Source organism: Andrographis paniculata, unplaced genomic scaffold (genome assembly GCF_009805555.1).
Source record: "Andrographis paniculata isolate CXL003 unplaced genomic scaffold, ASM980555v1 Contig76END, whole genome shotgun sequence".
NCBI lineage: Eukaryota > Viridiplantae > Streptophyta > Magnoliopsida > Lamiales > Acanthaceae > Andrographis > Andrographis paniculata.
Window position 1 is genome coordinate 2,736,627 of NW_026137613.1, and position 22,150 is coordinate 2,758,776.

The 22,150-nt window shown below is 31.1% G+C and overlaps 1 non-coding gene across 1 annotated transcript; it reads right to left on the bottom strand.

Annotated features, from left to right (window-relative positions):
- Nucleotides 1–5,285: 5,285 nt before the first annotated feature.
- Nucleotides 5,286–5,392, bottom strand: LOC127266656 (small nucleolar RNA R71). Its single transcript, XR_007842190.1, has one exon. It is a non-coding gene; the product is annotated as a small nucleolar RNA R71 (small nucleolar RNA).
- Between the last annotated feature and the right edge of the window lie 16,758 nt (nt 5,393–22,150).

Here is a 22,150-nt window from a genome sequence, read left to right on the forward strand (position 1 = left end):
TTTTGTCCAAAATAATAGTTTTATTTTGTCATTTTCGTTCGTTTCAAAATAATAGTTTTATTTCTATTTAACAAGCTCTCCACATTTCTACAAAATTATCCTCGCTTTTTCATAATAATTATATAAAGTAAGGACATTTTGGTTTTTTAGAAACACCGTTGCACCCACTATCAATACAATACTGTTACTCTTTAATTCTCGTGTCCATCTCAAATATATTTATTGATTTAGAACAGAGAAAATATATTTTAATTTAAAAAATATGCCGTTTGAATACCAATAATTTTGATTTGAATCCAAAACCAAACAAATCCCTTGTTTTAAGGAGATTTGAAATATTTTACAAAGAACCTAAGATTTGTGTAGATATATGGGTGTGTTCTTTGAACATTTTATACGTATATTTTCTAAAAAATATTAATGTATCATACACAATTATTATTTTTATATTTACGATACAATTTTTTATATTTTACATTAAAAAAAAATTATTCATTCATATTATCTCACAAAACAACCACACTCATAATTATTTTTTCCAAATTAAATTTTGATGAATGGAAAACAAATTGATCAAGGGCATGTTTGTCAATTAGCTGATAGTTGTTAGCTGATTCAATTAGTTGGTTTGACTAGCTGATTTGATTAGTTGTTTGTATTAAAATGTTTGGTAAAACAACTGTTTGATATTAGCTGTTTATACGTAAAATGACAATTGAGGATATTTTTATTTTATTCTTATTTCTAATATATTCAATTATGTTTTTTTGTTTTTAGAATGTTTAAAATTTTTTGTTATTAGTTATTGAAAATTGTAAAAGTGTTATAAAAGTATTTATTTTTATTATAGTTAGATTTAAAAAATAATATATTTTTATTAAAATATATAAATAGTTTTTTTATTGAAAATGATGTAAAATATAAAATAATAAATTTTTTTCGTGTATATATTTATTATGTTAGTTATCGATTAGTTCATTATATTTATAATTTTCAATAAATTTAATTTATTTTAGTATAAAATTTATATAATGTAATTTTAATAAAAAAATAAATTATTAATATTTATATTTTTTATCTTATGTTGATTTTAATAAATTTATATATTTTACAATTAAAATAATTTTTATATAAAAATTAATTATTTTAAATTTATAAAAGTAAAACTATAATATAATAAAATATTCTAATATAATTAATAAATACTCAAAATATATTTATTTGTGTAAAGTTTATAATAAATTTTTAAGCACATATAAGGAATAAAAAAAATTTCACAGAAAAAGCTATTTCAAAACGTTGGGTAAGTTAGCTTTTCAGAAATTAACTTTTTTGGTCCAAAAAACTATTCCAAAAAGTTAATTTACCAAACACCTAAATTAACTTTTTGACCGGTCAAACAGCTAAAAGTTATTCAATAAACTAAAAGCTCTTAAAAAAGCTATTTGCCAAACACATCCCAAATTATTCATTATAATTTTTTATTGTAATGGCCATGCAAATGGCATGTTACTATTCCCAATCAAAATTACTATCCTCAAATGTAACTGTTTAATTATTTGATGGAGTGAAAAGACTTATATAATTTGCATTTTTTCATTAACACAATTAGCAAGTCTTGTAGAGCCTTGAATTTGATGTTTCAATGTCTGTTTGCCACGAATTTCGCTGCCCGATCAACAAGTAGGGTTGGGGGCAACATCCCATTTTAGGGGTTGGAGGGCACAACACAGCCCCTAGCGGAGTTCGGGGGCAATGCCCTCGAACCAATCGGCATATATTAGCTCCATAATTTATTTTGATTGTTAGACCTATTTTTTAGTCCAGTCAGCTAGGTTTGATTTAAGTTATTATAAATATCCATTATGATGCAACACTATGAGTACTATACTTTGAAACTCTAATAAGATTTTTTTTTTTCCATAAATGTAACCAATGTCATTTGTTGTTGAATCACGTAATTTTATTTGTCGATTCTTTTCATTTTTTTATTATCTTTACTACATTCATCACAACATCGATTGTGGTGTTGCTTTTGCAAAGTAAATAGTATATCTTTCGGCATGCATCGTCAATATTGAAGCACTATCAATGCTTATTTTTTTAGCAAGAAGATGACTCATTGACTATAGTATTACCATTAATGAAAGAGTAGCTAATAAAAAGACAAAATTAAAATGCAATTTTAATTTTGTCTTTTTATTAGCTACTCTTTCATTTCACATTATTGTAATGCATATCAGTAGAAAGAAAACTATGTAATATATTACTGTAATAACGGAGGTTAAATATATAGCAGTGAATGCTACATAGACCATGCCCGTAACTCCTCTGCATTGGCTACTAAACCATCTTTTCCTTGCCACTTCTTCCTCCATTGTTCTGATGGTGAATCAATCGATGTTGCTCTCAGTACAAAATATTATGTTGAAAAAGCCATAAAAAATATTTAGGATCAAATTTAAGATCTATCATCAAAATATATTATTCTAAATAATAGTATTGAAAATTACAGACTTCTGAGAAATACAAATATTTGGTTTTATTGCAAAAAAAAAAAAAAAAGAATTTGTATGTAAAATATTTGGTTTATTGCAAAATATTACGTCTAAAAGACCATAAAAATATACCAATATATGTAAAGTAAGAAATAATACAAATAGCCGTGTTATATGTTTTTTTTTACAAAATTATTTATATGAAAAACTTTAAGAAATATATTCATTATATACATAATTAATGGAGTGTTCAACCACGCTCATTTGTGCGTGTACACCCAAAATACATAAAGACCTTCGTAGGTGCGAATAGTTTGTTCGAAACAAACAAATTTTCATTCTAATGATAAAGAAATATCAAAAATGTAACTTTGATTGTTTTTTTTTTTTTTTAATTGTGTCATTCTTATTGTTTGTGGTAAATTTAAACTTTTTGTGTTTTTTAATTTACCATTACAATAAAAATTTGAGAAAATGCAAAAAATATCTTTCATGTATACCATATTATCACTTTTGTTTTATATTTATTTCGTTGGCAAAATATATCTTAGATGTTTGCAAAATTCGCTATTTATATCCTTTAGTCGCGCGTGACGTTCACACCATGCGCGGTCATGCATGGGTACGCCCAACCAAATGATATAAATAGCGACTTTTGCAAACATGTGGGATATATTTTGCCAGCGAGATAAATACAAGACAAAAGTGATAATGATTATATATGAGAGATATTTTTTGCAATTTTCCCATCATGTAATTTGTTTCATATCATAACTATTAATTATACAATAAACTAAATATAAGATAATTGTACAAATATATATATATATAGATACTACAAATATTTGTATTGAAACTTACTCTACAAATAATGTCAAATAATTTTAACTTGAAAAAGTTAAATTTCATAATTTATATTCCAACTACTTTATATAAAAAAATTGAAGGTGTGTTTGATAGTCAGAAATCGCATGCGTTAAATATTCATATTATTTGCGATATTTGGTTTATTTTGATTAGATTCTACCTGATTTGTGTATATATTATTTATTTATGATTTGAGTAATAAAAATAATAAAATTGGTAGAATTAGAGGAAAAAGAGAACAAAAAGACCCAATGACTTGAAAAATTAATTAAAAGACCCAAAATTCAATTGTTACAAAATTAGGGCAAATATAAAGGAAATAAAGAAGATGGAGGCGCGACTTGCCACATTCATAGCAAGGAGGAGAACACCGTGCAAAAAAATTCCAGGGAGAAATCACGCAATGGTAAGAAGGAAAAAGACTCTTTCAAGATGATTTCGAGTTCTATCCCTACCAAATCATTCTCAAGCGATTTTTATTTTTGTTTTCTTTGTTTTTCATCCTATGATTAGCGTGTAGTTTACTTTTTTAATTTAGCAATGAAAGAAACAATTTTGTATGGATTTGTGAGATTAGATTTTGTTTTGATCTTATGATATTTCTTCGCTCCTAAGCATTTTTGTGATTTCTGATTTTAATGTTTAATAATATCTATTTGGTTGGGTATTGTGGCTAGGTATTTCAATTAGATTAAAAATTAATTGCTAAACTAAATTAGGCATCCGTAATTGCGTTTTAATTTGGTTCAAATGGCAACTAGTTGCAGACACTATTAGAAAATCAAAGACTCAATTTTAAACAATTTCGCATAGGTAATTGTTAAATTCAATTAGGCTCTTCTAGTTCGCAAGATGGTTAAACTAGTAAATTATTTGTGGCGTCACTAGGGTTCTAGTCTAATTAGGGAAGCAATTGACCGGCGTACCTAGACTGTCGAAAAATTAAGGAAAAGTTGGTTATTAGGCGCGTCTCGGTACTATAACTAATTTATTTAGAAACTAATAAAATTAAATATTTATCGATGATCAAATCTACTACCCAAGTTGTTAATTTCATTCTTAGACTAGAAACTTATTTTTATTGAATTTATCTTTTAGTCGTAGATTTTTTAGTTTGTTATTTGAGTTTTATTTCCTACTTCCAAAACTCCCAATTTTATTATATTTATATATTACACAATCGAAAATAAAATTTTTTTAATTCCCTGAGGAGACGACCCTACTTCATCTATACTACATTATTTTTATTGTAGAAGTAGGTTTATTTTATTTAAATTTTGTAGCGTGTAACGAACACCTGTCAAATTATTCCGCCGTTGTCGGGGAACTCTAATTGGTTCAATTTATCTTTGGTTGTTTTATATTATTTTTAAAATTCTGAATTTTTCCGGTTTATGTTGAGATCTGATCACATAGGAAACTTAATTTTTGACCCCGTGATTAAGAAGACTGTGCGTCGATTAAGGAAAGAAACTAAGGAGCGTCGCCAAAAAGATTTAGCTTTAGAATCATCTAGCGATTTGAGTTTTGACGAGTTTGAGCTAGAAGATGAGATGGATCAAAGGACACTAAGGGAGCTAATAGCTCCTTATTTGACGCAGCAGCCCCTCTGCATCACCTTCCCAACTGTAGATGGTGACACTAGTTTCGAATTGAAGTCGGGAATATTCCATTTTCTACCTTTTTTCCATGGCTTGGCAGGTGAAGAGCCACACAAGCACCTTCAAGATTTTGACATCGTATGCACCAGTATGAAGCTGCACGGAGTAATAGAAAATCAAATCAAATTGCGTGCCTTCTCCTTTTCACGAAAAAGTGCTGTGAAAGATTGGTACTTCAATCTAGCTGCTGGAAGCGTCAACACATGGAATGACATGAAGAGAGTTTCTTGAGAACTACTTTCTTGCCTTACGAGCTCCGAACATAAAGAAAGAAATATGTAGGATCAAACAACAAACACGGGAGTTTTTATTTGAGTATTGAGACCGATTTAATGTTTTAATTATGCGATGTCCTCAACATCAAATCCCTGAGCAGTTACTAATTCAATATTTCTATGAAGGTTTGACATCCATCGATAGGAGGATCATAGATGCAACAAGTGGAGGAGCTTTGATGAACAAGAGCCCTAAAGATGTGTGGGATCTACTGAATGATATGGCTATGAACTTGCAGCAGTTCGGCCTAAGAGACGTAGTGGCAGTGAAAGAGGCAAGTGAGGTAAGTACCCTGCAACAACAATTAAGCGAGCTAACTTCAATTGTTCGACAAATGGCTATAGGGAATGCTCAAATTAAGGTGTTTGGAATATGCACTAGCACGGAACACCCTTTTGATGTCTGTTCCACAATGACTCAATGAGTGAATATCAATGTTGCGGGATTCGCCCTTAGAGCGTACAACCCTTTCTCAAATACCTATAATCCAAGATGGAGGGATCACCCCATTTTGAAGTATAGAAATCAACAAGCACACGTCGGAGGCCTTTCACAAGGATTCTGCCACCCAATCACAATCAACAACCTCCTCAAGCGGTTCCAGATAATTATTTACAGGATATGATGAAAAATATGGCGTCTAATGTACTACAATTTCAACAGAAGACTCGGAACAACATAAAGAGCTTAGAAGAACAAGTAAGTCAAATAGCGAATGAGATGCGCGAGATGAAGTCAAGGGAAAAAGGTAAATTGCCTATACAGCCTGACACTAATCCAAAGAACGTGAGGCTCTTTATGTTGTTAAAGGGCAAGGATAGAGATGAGATCGAAACAGAGATAGAGAAAGATGCTCATAAAAACCAAACAAGGTAACTTCGGAAACGCCTATTTATCCTAAAACTAACGCTGCACCATTTCCTTGCAGATCAAAAAAACAAAGGAAGAGCGATAAAAATAAGGAGATGATGGAGATTTTTAGAAAAGTGGAGTTGAGCATACCCTTGTTGGATGCTATCAAACAAGTTCCGAAGTATGCCAAATTCTTAAAGGAACTTTGCACGGATAAAAAGAGATTGAAATGAGATGAGTGCATTATTGCTGGCGAGAGCGTATATGCTGTCATACAATATAAACTCCCTCCTAAATGTGGCGATCCAGGTATGTTCTCAGTTCCCTGTAAGATAGGTAAATTAGAGATTAAGCGAGCAATGTTAGATATAGGAGCCGCAATTAATGTGATGCCTAAGTCTATTTATAAATCTTTAAATGTTGGGCCATCAAAAGAAACTAGAATTATTATACAACTAACCGATAGGACTAATGCTTACCCTGAAGGAATGATTGAAGATGTCCCAGTGCAAGTTAATGAATTAATTTTTCCATTGTATTTTTATGTGCTTGACATGCGTGATGATAACTCTTCAAATCCTTTATCGATATTGCTTGGTAGACCATTTATGTGCACTGCACAAACTAAATAGATGTCAAGTAGGGTATACTTTCTATGGAGTTTGATGGTGAGAAATTATAATTTAATAGTTCCGATGCTATGAAATACCCTGGAGAATCTAGCATTTTGTATAGAGTGGATGTTATTGATGAGAATGTGTAGGAAATTTTTTACTTAAGTGAAAGAGACTCTTTAAGATTTTTATAGCATACCATATTGATGCGCAATTTAGTGCAGAAAAATTGGTGAATTCACGACTAAGAGAAGCAATCCATGCACTACAATCTTCATAATTCAAAACCACTAGGTTAGAACAAGCAACGTTGCCTTTAACTTAATCTAAACAAAAAATTTTACCATTTTCTTTGCAGGCTCCGGATCTAGAGATGAAGTTACTGCCTAATAAGATGAAATATGTTTTCCAAGGAGGAAAGAAACCTTACCTATTATCATATCAGCTTCCCTTTCTCAAATCCAAGAGAAACGATTGATTCGGATGTTGAGAAAGCACAAAGAAGTTATTGGTTGGACCATAGCTGACATAAAAGGCATCAGCCCCTTCCTTTGCACACATCGCATTGTGTTGAAGGAGAATGCAAAAGTAGTAAGGCAACCTCAAAGGCGATTGAATCCTGTGATGATGGAAGTGGTGAAGAAAGATATTTTAAAACTATTTGATGCCGATATTATTTATGCTATCGCAGATAGCCCATGGGTAAGTCCGATACATGTGGTGCCTAAGAAAGCAGGAGTTATGGTTGAGGCTGACAATGATGGTAAGTTGATTCATATTCAAAAACAAACTGGAGGGCGCCAGTGTATCGACTACCGTAGGCTAAACGCCGTCACAAAAAAAGGACTACTTTCCATTACCTTTTATTGATCAAATGATTGAGCGATTAGTAGGAAAATCTCACTATTGTTTTCTAAATGGCTTTTCAGGGTACTTCCAGACTGTCATAGCAGTGAAGGATCAAGAGAAAATGACATTTACATGTCCATGTGGCACTTTCGCATATAGGCAGATGCCATTTGGACTATGTAACGCTCTAGTACTTTTCAACGGTGCATGATAAGTATTTTTTCAGAATATGTAAAATCATTGAAGTATTCATGGATGATTTTAGTATGTATGGTGATGATTTTGATGCATGTTTAGATAATTTGGCCTTAATTTTGTAAAGATGCATTGAAACGAGATTGGTTCTTAATTGGGAAAAGTGTTAGTTCATGGTTGAAGATGAAATTGTTCTAGGTCACTTGGTTTCTTCAAGAGGAATATAGGTTGGCAAGGCTAAAATAGACACTATTACTACCTTATCCTACCTCACTTCGGTGAGGGAATTGCGATTTTTTCTTGGTCATGTAGGTTTTTATCGACGATTCATCAAGGATTTCTCCAAGGTGGTGAGCCCATTGTTCTTACTTTTACAAAAGGATATTTTAGTTGAGTTTGATGAGAGCTGCAAGCAAGCTTTTGATCAAATCAAGAAGCTTCTTACCACACCACCTATCATTCAACCTCCAAATTGGACATTTCCATTTGAGTTGATGTGCGATGCTAGTAACACAGCCGTAAGGACAGTTCTTGGACAAGATGGCTAGACGTCTTATGCAATCTATTATGCATCGAAAGCACTTAATGGAGCCCAATTGAACTATTTGACAACAAAAAGATTAACTCCTTGATGTGGTTTTTGCATTAAAAAAATTCAGATCTTACTTATTAGGCATTAAAGTAATTGTTTTCTTTGATCATGCAGACTTAAGTTTTTAATGGAGAAAAATGAGAGCAAACCAAGACTCCTTCGATAGGTGCTATTGTTACAAGAGTTTGACTTAGAAATATGCGATAAAAAAAGGGCTCCAAAAATTTTGTAGCTGATCACCTGAGCCAAGTATCGAATACTCAAGGATATTTGCACTTAAAGGATTACTTCCTTGATGAACAACTACTTGCAGCAGTCTCTTCGAGTCCCTAGTACGCTGATTTGGTTAATTATTTGGTTACTAATCAATTTCCTACAAGATGATCAAAGGCAAAAAGAGATAAACTCAAAAGCGATGCCAAATATTACTTTTGGGATGACCCTTAATGGAGAAGATGCACCGACCAAATCATCTGAAGTTGTGTCAATGGAGGTGAAGATAATTCTATTTTTAAAGTATTGTCACTCCTTGGAATGTGGAGGTCATTTTAGGCCGCAACGAACTACACGTAAGATACTTGATAGTGGATTTTATTGGCCAAATTTAAGGATGCACATAACTTTTGCAAATCTTGTGATAGATGTCAACGAGTAGGAAATATATCTTCTAAAAATCAATTGCCTCAAGCGCCTATGTTGTTTGTTGAGATCTTTGACGTGTGGGGCATTGATTTTATGTGTCCGTTTCCTATTTCGTATGGATTTTTATATATTATATTAGCACTCGACTATGTCTCGAAATGGGTAGAAGAAAAATCTACCTGAACTTAACGATTCTAAAGTGGTTGCATAGTTTCTCAAATCATCCATCTTTACTCGATTTGGAATGCCAAGAGCCGTCGTCAGTGATCGAGGCACGCACTTTTGCAACAAAAATATGTCCTCTTTGTTTCACAGATATGGGGTTTTGCATAAAGTATCGACGTTGTATCATCCTCGAACGAATGGCCAAGCTGAGGTCTCCAATTGGGAAATCAATGGAATTTTGGAAAAGATGGTGAGACCAGACCGAAAAAATTGGAGTTTGTGTTTAGAAGATGCTCTGTAGACATATCGCATGGCATACAAGACACCGATTGGTATGTCTCTTTTTTATTGGTGTTTGGTAAGCCATGCCACCTCCCGGTTAAAATTGAACATCGATCGTATTGGGCAATTAAGATTTGCAACATGAATCTCAATGATGCAGGAGCCTATAGAAAATTGCAATTACAAAAGTTGGAGAAAATTCGTAATGAGGCATACAAGAATTTTGCGATTTACAAGGCGAAAAGCAAGGCCCTACATGATCAACACATCACGCGAAAAGAATTTTCGATTGGACAAAAAGTTCTACTATATCACTCAATGGATGGGTCCGTTTCTTGTGACTAATATATTTTCTTATGGCGCAGTGGAGATTCAAAGTTTAGAAACGGATAAAAAATTCTTAGTGAATGGGCATCACCTCAAGCCTTATTATGATGAATTTTCGAATGAGGAGGTAGAATGCATTATTACCCTCCTCAACTTGGATGATTGAATGGTTTCACTCGACTACGTCTAGCCAAAGACGTTAAAGAATGACACTTCTTGGGAGGCAACCCAAGTTTTCTAGCTTTATTTCTTTTATTTTCTTTAGTTTTAGTTTTTTTATTTTTTATTTTTTAAACATCGCCTATTTGATTTGGATTCTTTAGTAGGAAACTTCTTGGATAATTTTGAAAAAAAAAAAACATAATTTCTAAATGGCGATCCACCAAGCTGACACCTTTCTTCTTTTTCCTCTCTGCTCAGCTTATCCGACCTCGGTGAACCATCAATTTTGGTATTGCCTAAAAGAGACGCACAATCAAATTGAGGAAATTTGGAATCCAAAGCAAAAAAATGTAGTGGCACCAACCCTATGGACTTCAGGACCTTTTTTTTACATTGAGGACAATATATGCTTTAGGTGTGGGGAGAGAGTGATGCAAACGTTTTGGGCAAATTTTTCATTTTATGCTGCTTTTTATGCCTAATTTGTTGTCCTTTCACATGTTTTTTAGATTTTTCTGAAGTGAGTCAAAGGTGGTTTGTATAATAGGTTAGTCTGACATGATTAATGACATTGGATTTGAAATATGTTGAGCCATGTTGATATTTGAACCCTGTGAAAATTCGAGTCTATATTCTAAAAAGCTTACATTATAAATTAATGTACATATTATCAAGCTTTTTGAAATTCTTTCTTGTGTGATTTGTAGTGCTCAATTATATAATCTAGAATTTTAGTGAATATGTATGTTGAACTTGCAACTACCAAGTCTTGCATTTTGAAAATGAAAGGGCATTAGGTAACCCCATTGAGCATTTTTTTATCACCCAACACAATATATTTCCTCTAGTTAGCCCATTTGAGACTTTTTAGCTTATTTTTCTTCTATATTAAACCGTATTTTAGCCTCATACCCTTCTTTTGATATTAAGTCTTCTCCGATTTGAACCCTATGTTAGAAAGATTTACTTTAAGTTCATGTTGTGATGCACCTTATTTGTTCGGCACCAGTTAGAAACGAAGTTTGGGTATAAATAAATAATGTCTTCAGAAATGATTGATGCAATGAGAATGGGTAGTGAAAGGCGTATATACATATATATATATATTTAAAACAAGGCCAAAAGAAAAACAAAAGAAAAAAGATTAAGGCCCAAAAAAAAAAAAAATCATCTTGATGAAGTATTATTGATGTAATTATGTTATTGAAGTTTAGATAGTGAATAAAGTAAGGGTTTCATTGTTTATGTTGAACCGTTTTTCATATGCTAGCATCTGCTCAATTGTCTTCTTTTCTGACATATCTTAGCCTTCGTATATCCTTTCTTTTTTCTACCCATAGCCATGAGCCCCGTTACAACCTTTATAAAAAGTCCATTTGATTCTTGATGTTAGATTCGAATATCAGAAGAAGGGAGATTTGATTTTCATTCAAGTCTATGGGATAATTTTTTGTCACACTACTTGAGCGTTAGCTGATTATACACATGTATTTCTTTCAGAGAGCATGTACGCATACACTTTATCCTGTGAGGTTGATTTGGTTTGATATGTTGAATTTCCGTTTGATTTGGTTGTGTTAGATTTTCTTGTCATATTGAGTCGCTTGCGATTTCTTTTGGCTTGTTTCGAATTTATACTTGAGAGCAAACATGATCTAGGTATTGGGAGATTTGATAGCGAGAAATCGCATGCGTTAAAATTCATATTATTTTAGATATTTGGTTGATTTTTATTAGATTATACCTATTTTTTGTATATATTAGTTATTTATGATTTGCAGGAGAAAAATAATAAAATTGGTAGAATTGGAGGGAAAAGAGAACAAAAAGGCCCAATGACTTGAAAAATTAATTAAAAAGGCCCAAAGTCCAATTGTTACAAAATTAGAGCAAACATAAAGGAAAGAAAGAAGAGGGAGGCGCCACTTGCCACATTTATAGTAAGGAGGAGAACACTGTGCAGAACAATCCTATGAAGAAATCGCGCAAGGACAAGAAAGAGAAATATTATTCCAAAAAGATTTCGAGTTCTACAGCTACCAGCATCATTCTCAAGCGATGTTTATTTTTGCTCTTCCTCCTATGATTAGCGAGTGGTTTACTTTTCTAGTTTATGAGTGGAAGAAACAATTTGGTATGGATTTGTGAGATTAGATTTTGTTTTGATTTTATGATATTTCTTGGTTCCTAACTATTTTATTTATACACTTCACTCTCATTATATCACCTAATTTTCAAAATATCATACTTAATATTATCTACCTAAATTATATGCCAAAAATTAAATAGTCACATGTGAGAAGGAAATTTTGTTTTTATTGAAAACTATATGAAATTAATAATAATAATATTTATGTTATAAAAAAGTAACAAAAAAAAAATTTACCCAATTCAAAAAATATCATGTGAAATATGTCGTATATTCTAAAACTGTCAAAATGAGTTGAACACGTCAGATTAGCCTGTCCATTCACTTTTAAAAAGAGTTGAATTTTAATATTTTTAAACGCGTTAAAATACAGACCTAAATGAGCAAAACCAAGACCGTTGCGGGTTCGGAGTGGATTAACCCACGGTGAGACGAGTTAGCACATAGATCAAATAAATACAATTATTTATATTATAACTATATTATATTTTTAATAATTACTTGGTCTGAAATAAATATATCTATTTTATCATTTTGATTTGTCTAAACTCAATTAAAATTTTCCATTTTAGAAATTGTGCTTTCTACATAACTTTGAAATTTTTTACAATTTACATATTATTATAAAAATATTATCATCATTATTTAACTAATTCTTTTACGGATAAATTGACTATTCATATAAAATACTAATATTAAAAAGAAAAAAATTATATAAAAAAATAAAGAGATATATATATATATATCAAATTGAGGAAGTATTATATTGTATAGTAATTTTTAAAAATATTTGACATTAAATTTACTTGTACTTTACGATATAATTATTTGTATATTAGTTATAAAAGTTTATATTTTTAATATTATCAAAAAATTACGTGAGTTGGTCTGCTTAATTCACCACTCACTAGTGGGTTGGGTTGAATTGTCTAAATTATTGTTTATCCTACCGTAACCCGTTTATTTAAAGGTTATGGTGAATTATGGATTAATCTGTCCCGTTAATCCGTTTTAATAACTATAATATATTCTTATTTCAAATAATGTAAATACATTTGACAAATAATCATTCGACCGGTTACTTGCTAAATTGAGTAAATCAGCATCAATTAAGTACACATATAAAATAGAATTAGCACACATATGATATATAATCAGCACGAACAGATATTGTATATTAAAGCATGTACTTGCATTGTTTTTAACTGTATATTGTGTTGAAATCATCTCTAGATTATGTTGCCTATTATCATAAATTATATTAAAATCAACTATGAATTTTGTTGTTCGTTAATATTTTATATTTATATTATGTTGACATAGAACAATCGGTACATATCATGATTAAATAGAACACAATTTATAGTTAAAAAAAAAAAAAAACACAAAACAACACAACTAGATGTCCGATACGAGATGATTTGGTAATGTAAGAGTGGATTATGTGATAAATTCAAACTACCAGTATATGTCTGTGGCATAATAATTAGTATTCACTCATTTTTATTTTTATTTTTATTTTTTGAATTTATTATCATTAATGAGATGTATTTTGTCTAGAATCCTTATAAATTATAAATACTACACATAATTATAGAAAATATTTCTTATACGTTTAGAAACTGTCGAAATTTTACAGATTATTATTATTATCATATATTTGGATTGCATGCAATTGAATAGTAAATTTCTTAAATTAAGTAACAAATTAATATTTTTACTACTAAAGATAATTAGGTAATAAATTCCTTAAATAATACAATAAAATATTAATCAAATCCTTTAATTTATGTAAAAATATTTGTTGCAAGCCATTTATAAATCTAATTATAAATCTAATTATAAATCGATAGTTAAAAAAAAAAAAGGAAAAACAAAAATTAAGAGAATAATTTATTCATATTTTTTTTTATAAATTTTCATCCTGACGAAATAAATTAATCATTACTTTTTATTTATTAAAAATTTGACGCAATTAAAAATTTGACCCCGATGGAACTTTGAGAATATTGTGTTCATTCAATATTTTTTTTATTGACATAATTTTTAATGAATATTATTAAATATATATATACACCCTATATATAATATATACTCTATCTACTAAATATAAACAAGTTAACATAAAATTTTACTTTTTATAAATTCCTCATATGTAACCTAACAAATACATTTATTAAAACACAAAAAGTGATCACACCTTAAAATTTTAACTAATTTTTTTATTTGGTATTTTAAATGAAATTTAATGTTGTATAATATATTTTAAAAAATATATTAAATTTGAGTCTTAAAAGGGGGATTTAATTAGTAAATACTAGAGAACCAAAACTAGACAAAAATAATACTAATAAATAAAAATGGTCGCAACAAAGTTATTATTAGTATTCAATAATTCTAATTCTTGAAAAAGTCCAGAAATGTGATATTAATATTGAGCTACTTTCTACCCCATTATTATTATTATTATTATTATTATTATTATTATTATTATTATTATTATTATTAATAATTCGAGTCAGCCAACGCTAAAAAACAAAAAAATTGATTACTCGTTTTGGCAAAATAAAGAAGAGGCGGCCTCACTTTGAATCATTACACTAACCTATACAACCAACATTAATTTTAGTAATACTATATACTATACTATACTATGCAACAAATCTATAGACATTTTTAAGGATGTGTTCTTTTTATACTTTATTTTATTTTTTCTTATCCATAATATTTAATATTTAAAAATGTATTATTTCATTTGTCCTGGTTCAACATATCATTTTTTTTATTATATTAAAAAATAATAATATTTTATTGGTTAATGATACTATATAATATTATTTTGATGTTTTATCCTTAAAAGTATAAATAAAATAAATATTTTTGTAAAAATTAAAAGTATTTTGATATTTAGATATAATTATTTTTATAATAAATTGAAATAAATACTTTTAATGAGATTGATGAAAATAATAAAATATATATATATATATATATTGAACTGGAATGGAATGAAATTTATTTATTTTTGATAAAATTACATTAATTTTTTTTTTTAAAAAAAAGGTTTAGAATGAACACACCTTAAGGTAACCAAGAACTAACTTAGCAAAGGTATGTTATATTTTCTTAAAAAATTTTAAAGTGAGACTTTTAATATTTGAATAGAGTTTGTTTACTTAAAGATTGACTTCATGTTTTTATTTAAATAGAAATTTAGATCTAATAATTTGTTAAAGAAAATAATAATATTTTTATTAGAACTACTCCTAAGACTATTATAATTGAAAAAAAAAAAATCAAACTTAAGTAAACACGTTAATTCTTCTAAATAAATAAAAATATATAAAATAAAATAAAATTTATCTATTTTTATAGAGTAATTTATGTTGATTACATGTGAATACATATTTTACTTATTTGTATTATATAAATTTATTCTTTATAAAATAATAGTTGTGCATTGAAGTATATACTATATATCTTCTTCTTTCGTTAAATTTATTTAATAACTAATTTTGGTAAAATCAAATATTTAAGATTTAACTATCATCATTTATACAATATTTTTTTACCATTATTGTTATTAGTTTTTTTAATCCACTTGGATCCACCCTAAATAAGACACACATCCAATTATGCAGCTCATTAAAACCATGTCCCTAACCTGCAATCCACACCCGTGCCCCGTGACCTGCCTGTCTGAACCGCTCTCACTTACCCATGATCCAGCCTACGATACGTGACCCTTGGCCTGACCCGCAACCCGCTGAGGATCCGCGCCTTTCTTAGATGCTGTGATGACTGTCTGATTTGGGGTTTTAATCTTGACCGCTGGATCTATTTTGACCTAGATATATATACATATATATGCAGAGGGTGAGAGAGACTGATGAAATAATTCAGATTTTTGGATATTATTAACATGGTCAAAAGAAATTCAATTTCGTGATTAATGGTGGGAGTAATTGAGACATAATTGGTACATTTTAACTGTTTCTAGCAGTTTCAGAGCATTTAGTTTTCATTTGCTTTTATCTATTGTAATTTTTCATTCATAAAATAAGATAGTGAATTCCATAAAACACAAAAACAGAGTGTGTTGTTCTGTCATGTTCTTCTTCCTAGAATTTGCCTCGATTTTTCTAGTGTGATTCTTAATTCCAATCTAGTAGATAGCCAACACTTGGTACCAGAGCGTTGTGTCGTGTTATGCCCAAATATCTACGATTGGAAGACATGGCTTTAGTAGCTCAAGAAAAAGAGAGCGGTGGTGTATCGTACCAGTGTCCCATGCTAACGTCTTCGAATTACACCACTTGGGCGATCCGGATGAAAGCTATTTTGGACGTACGAGGGTTGTGGGAGTCTATTGAACCACTGGACGATGCGGTGGTCAATGCGAAGAAGAGTAAATCAGCAAGAGCTTTTATTTTTCAAGGGTTATCGGAGGATGTTCTGTTACAAGTAGCCAAGAAGAAGACGGGAAGGGAAGTGTGGGATTCATTAAAGTTGTGTTACCTTGGGACTGATTGAGTGCAGAGGGCACGATTACATACGCTAAAAAGTGAGTTTGAGGCTCTTCGGATGAAGGACGGGGAAACAATCGATGAATTCACCGGAAAATTGAGTGGGATGATGACCAAATACAACAGCCTTGGGGCGACGCTTGAGGATAGTGTTCTGGTGCGAAAATTGCTCGATTCAGTCCCCGACAAGTACCCACAATTGGTAGCTTCGATTGAGCAATATTCAAATATTGAATCCATACCGTTCGATGAAGCTGTTGGTAGATTGAAGGCATATAAAGATAGATTATGACTCTGAAGTGGTAATGGGAATGCAGAAACCAGTCTGCTGCTTACTAGAATTGAAAACCAGCAAGTTAACAAAGCTGCAGGAGGATCGTTGGGAGGACGAGGATGCGGTTTGAACGATAGAGGAGGTCAGGGAGGCAGTGGTAGAGCTGGTCGAGGCAGACCCAATTGGCTACGACATGCTGGTAACAACAATTGCAAGCCAAGAGATAAGAAACACATTAATTAGTTCGAAATGAATTAGTTCGTGGGATTCTCATTATACAACATCCTAAGCAAGTTTGTGAGGGATGTATGGTTGCAAAACAATCGAAACATCCGTTCCCCAAAGAAGTTCAATGGCGGGCATGTCAACCTCTTGAATTGGTTCATGCGGATCTATGTGGTCCTATATCTCCCTCAACGGTGTCAGTTAACCGTTACTTCATGTTAATAGTCGATTATTTCAGTCGTTACATGTGGGTTTTTATGCTGAAATCGAAGGATGAAGCCTTTTCCAATTTTGCGAATTTCAAAGTAAAAATTGAGAAAAATACATCGATGAAGTTGAAAGGATTGTGGACTGATCGGGGGAGGGGGGGAATTTACCTCTAAAAAGTTTAATGAGTTTTTTTAGCAGGAAGGAATTCAGAGGCAACTTACAGCCCCTCAACAAAATAGTGTGGCGGAGCGTCGTAATAGAAGCATTCTTGTAGTTACAAGGTCATTATTACGAACGATGATTGTGCCAGATGTAAAGTGGGGTGATGCTGTCAGACATGCTGTTTACATACTCAACCGTATTCCAACTAAAGAAGTGAAAGGGATGACGCCATATGAAAGTCTAAAAGGATTTAAACCAACACTTAAGTGCCTAAAGGTGTTTGGGTGCATTGGTTATGTAAAGAAGCTGGTAAATCAGGTTTCGAAGCTCAGGAATCGCAACACTCCAATGATTTATTTGGGAGTTGAATCGGGTTCTAAAGCCTACCGAATGCTGAACCCAGTTGAGCTGAAGGTTGTGGTTGCTCGTGATGTCGTTTTCGATGAAAAGAAAAAATGGAGTTGGGCCCAATCACACACGGAAGAGGCTGATGCAAATAAATTGTGGGTTAACGATTTTTCAATCATATCCCGGAAGAAGAAGTACCAGCCGACACCAACAGAGAAGATCAGCCTAAACCTTCTGTTGAGCATGCTGATGGAAATTTTGCAGCAGCTTCGAATACAGCTCCTCCGAGCGAAAATAGTGCAAAAAAAATGTGGACTCCTCGACGTATGAACACACTCCTATTAAAGGCTTTTGAAGTCTCACCGATATCTACAATGAGACGGAGGATGTGGAAGAGGAATCCGATGAATTGATGTTTGTAGGTGATAAACCTACAACATTTACAGAGGTTTCTGGTGTTCCTTCGTGGCAAGACACAATGAAAGCAAAATTGTGTTCGATTGAAAAGAATCGTACTTGGAAGCTTACAACTCTTCCACCTGGGCTCAAAACCAATCGGACTGAAATGAGTGTTTAAAATCAAGAAAGATGCTGATGGGAATGTTGTCAAACACAAAGCTCGATTGGTTGCAAAAGGATACATTCAGAAGAAATGGATCGATTTTGATGAAGTTTTTGCACCAGTGGCCCGATTCGAAACTATAAGGCTGCTATTGGCTATAGCTACGATGAAAGGATGGTTGGTCCATCACCTTGATGTGAAGTCGACGTTCTTAAATGAAGCAAGAAGAAGTATACGTGTTTCAACCCGATGGTTTTGTTGCTAAAGGAAACAAACATATGGTAGACCGTTTATACAAGGCCCTCTATGGATTACGTCAAGCGCCACGAGCATGGAACATACGTCTTTACAAGGTACTCAAAGATTTGGATTTAACAAGGTGTTCACAAGAGCAAGCGGTATATAAGCTTCATTGCTTCAACACAATTTTGATAGTTGACGTATATGTGGATGATTTAATTGTCATCGGATAAATGGAAGACCAAGTAATTTGGTTCAAAAGAAAAATGTAGCAGTTGTTCAAGATAAGTGACTTGGGGCTGTTGACATACTACTTAGGAATAGAAGTGCGGCAAAGTGAGAAAGGCATCGGGATAAGTCAAGCCGGGTATGAAAAGCGGATTCTACAAGCAGCTGGAATGTGGGACTGTAATCCAACAAAGTGGCCGATGGATGCAAAGTTTAGCCTATCGAAGGATGTGGAAGACACACCTGTGAATGCAACAAATTATCGCCAACTCATTGGTCGTCTTCGATACTTAACTCATACAAGACCAGACATTTCTTACTCTGTTAGGGTTGTTAGTCGATATATGAGCAATACAAAAAGAAAGCCATTTGAAGGTAGTGAAACAAATACTTGAAAGGTATGTTGCATTATCGTTTGGCATACACAAAAGGAGACGATGGAAAGTTAGTAGGCTACAGTGACAACAGCTGTGGAATGGATTTGGATGATCAAAAGGGCACCACCGGGACAATGTTTTACTTCTCAAATAATCCAATTACGTGGTTATCTCAGAAGCAACAAATTGTGGCTCTATCTTCTTGTGAAGCAGAGTTCATGGCAGCAATAACGGTTGCTTGTCAAGCCGTATGGTTAAGGAATTTTTTGAAGGACTTAACCGGATGGGAAAGCTCGAGAGTGTGGCTGTTCATTGATAATAAATTAGCAATATCGCTAATGAAAAATCCAGTGTTTCATGGTCGCAGCAAACACATAGATACGATGCATCATTTTATACGTGAATGTGTTGAAAGAGAGATCATTAGCGTGGAACATGTTAGTGGAGAAGAGCAACAAATTGACATATTGACCAAAGCATTACCACGAGTCAAGTATATCGAGATGAGAAGTCTATTGGGGTTGAAGAATCTTGACAACAAAAATCAGAATTAAGGGGAAAAATGATGAAATAATTCTGATTTTTGGATATTATTAGCATGGTAAAAAGAAATTCAATTTCGTGATTAATGGTGGGAGTAATTGAGACATAATTGGTACATTTGAATATTTAACCGTTTCTAGAAGTTTTAGGATTGAGCATTTAGTTTTCATTTGCTTTTATCTATTTTAATTTTTCATTCGTAAAATAAGAGAATGAATTCTAGAAAATACAAAAACATAGTGTGTTGTTTTGCCTGTTCTTCTTCCTAGAATTTGCCTCGATTTTTCTGGTGTGATTCTTAATTCCAATCTAGTAGATAACCAACAGAGACAACCGTCATTCAATACGAGCTTTTTCTCTCTCTACATCAACGTCTCTCTCTCGATCTCTCTGTCCATCTTCTCCGGCGACCTTTCCCGGTTGTTCTTGGCGGCGTCTTTCCTCCTGTAATTTGTGGAGTTCTTTTGGCGCGACTCTCCCCCTGTTTATTGTTGTTCGTAGCCGCAATGGGCTCGATCAACTTGTAGACGTTTTTTTATAACTGTTTCGCCTTGTATGTTCTTTCGGGGTTCGATTTTGTGTGTATCGTGTGGTATCGGACCCGTTCTTCTGTGTAGTCGCTAGTTAGGTGTGATATTTGTATCGATTTGTGTTCCAAGTTTGGTTTGGAGTTGAGCCTACAAAAACCAAAACTAATTCAATATTTTCACTCAATTTTGTAATAAAATCCTCGATCCGTTCATATATATGTTTATAACAATTGTCATTATTTATATTATATCATCTCTTCGTTCTATTTAATTAGTAACTAAACTTTCAAAAATATCTTCAAACTATTTTTCTTTTATTTTTTTAAATTTTTTGCGCCAACTTTCAATAAACTAAATTTTGCGAAACGAATGGAGTATTATTTTTTAAAATAAATATTATTAAAAGTAAAGAAACCCTTAAATACAATATTGATTAAATTTACACACGAATGTCTATACAATTTAAAAAGTTTTATTTATTTATTTTTCATTAATTTCCTTAGTACTTTTCTCCTCTTCAACACAAACATGTGTGTTCTTTTGCTATTTTTAAAAATTATTTTAAATTTAAATATTGAATATTATAATACTTTAAAAAAAAATGAATAAACATACTAGTCGAATGTAACATAACTGAATATATATATATATATATATATAATAAATATTTAGTTATATCTCAGCATTATTAATTTGTTGAAGTTTAGATTATTGATTTTTAAGTACATCTTAAGAAATATTCATTAAAAATGATGAGTTGGTGGTTAACTAACTGACAATTTTCTCTTGTAAAAAAATACATATATCAGTATTATTATATTGTTGTGCATTAGCAGCTGGCAGGCACGTGGCGTTATATAATATTTATTTATTTTTATTTTTTCGTTACAAAATATTTATTTATTTTGTTAGTCTTCATTTCAGTTCATTGCAAAAACAAATGATTGTCATTGACAATGACAATGACGGATTAGCCTCCAAGGCAAATAAGTTCACTTTTATCGATTCAATATTTTTTTTATTTTTTTTATTTTTTTTATTTTTTTGGCTTTAGTGTATTAGATAACAAAGAAGAAAAAAAAACGAACAAAAATAATACATTTGAAACTAATATTTTTTTAACATAATTATATAAATTATATTGTTTTTTATAATAAAATATTGATATTGAAAAATAAATCAATAAAATTATTTAATTATTTTTATTTTTTTATATAAAATAAAAATAAAAATTAAAAAATAAGGGAAGCAAAATTATTAAAAATACATAATTTTATTATCTTTTTAAACTAAAAATATATATATTTCCGGAGCCGGGTGACTCCAAGGCCCCACATGATACGTCATGGGCATTGATGTGGTGGGGGACTGACTCACTTACCATGCAAACCAACATATATATATATATATATATAAATATGTATATATAAGACTTGGACCGACATGTGTCCAAAACTAGCCTAGAATTGTTTTGACCTACAAACAATTCAATATGTTTTTTTTTATTATATATACTTTTTATTATATTTGATAGGGTGTTACATTTGATGATTTTAGACTAAATTATTTGCATTTAATATTAAAATAATATTCGATGAAATATTTTGTAAAAGAAAATAATAATAATAATAATAAGTAAAGTATTCACCTTAAAGTGATATTATTTAATTAGTTAATAATAATAATTTATGATATTATTTTATTAATTTTTTTATATATATAATTTTGTTAGTAATTTTAAAATAAAAATTAATATATAATTAAAATAAATTTATAATGTGTATTAAATATTTT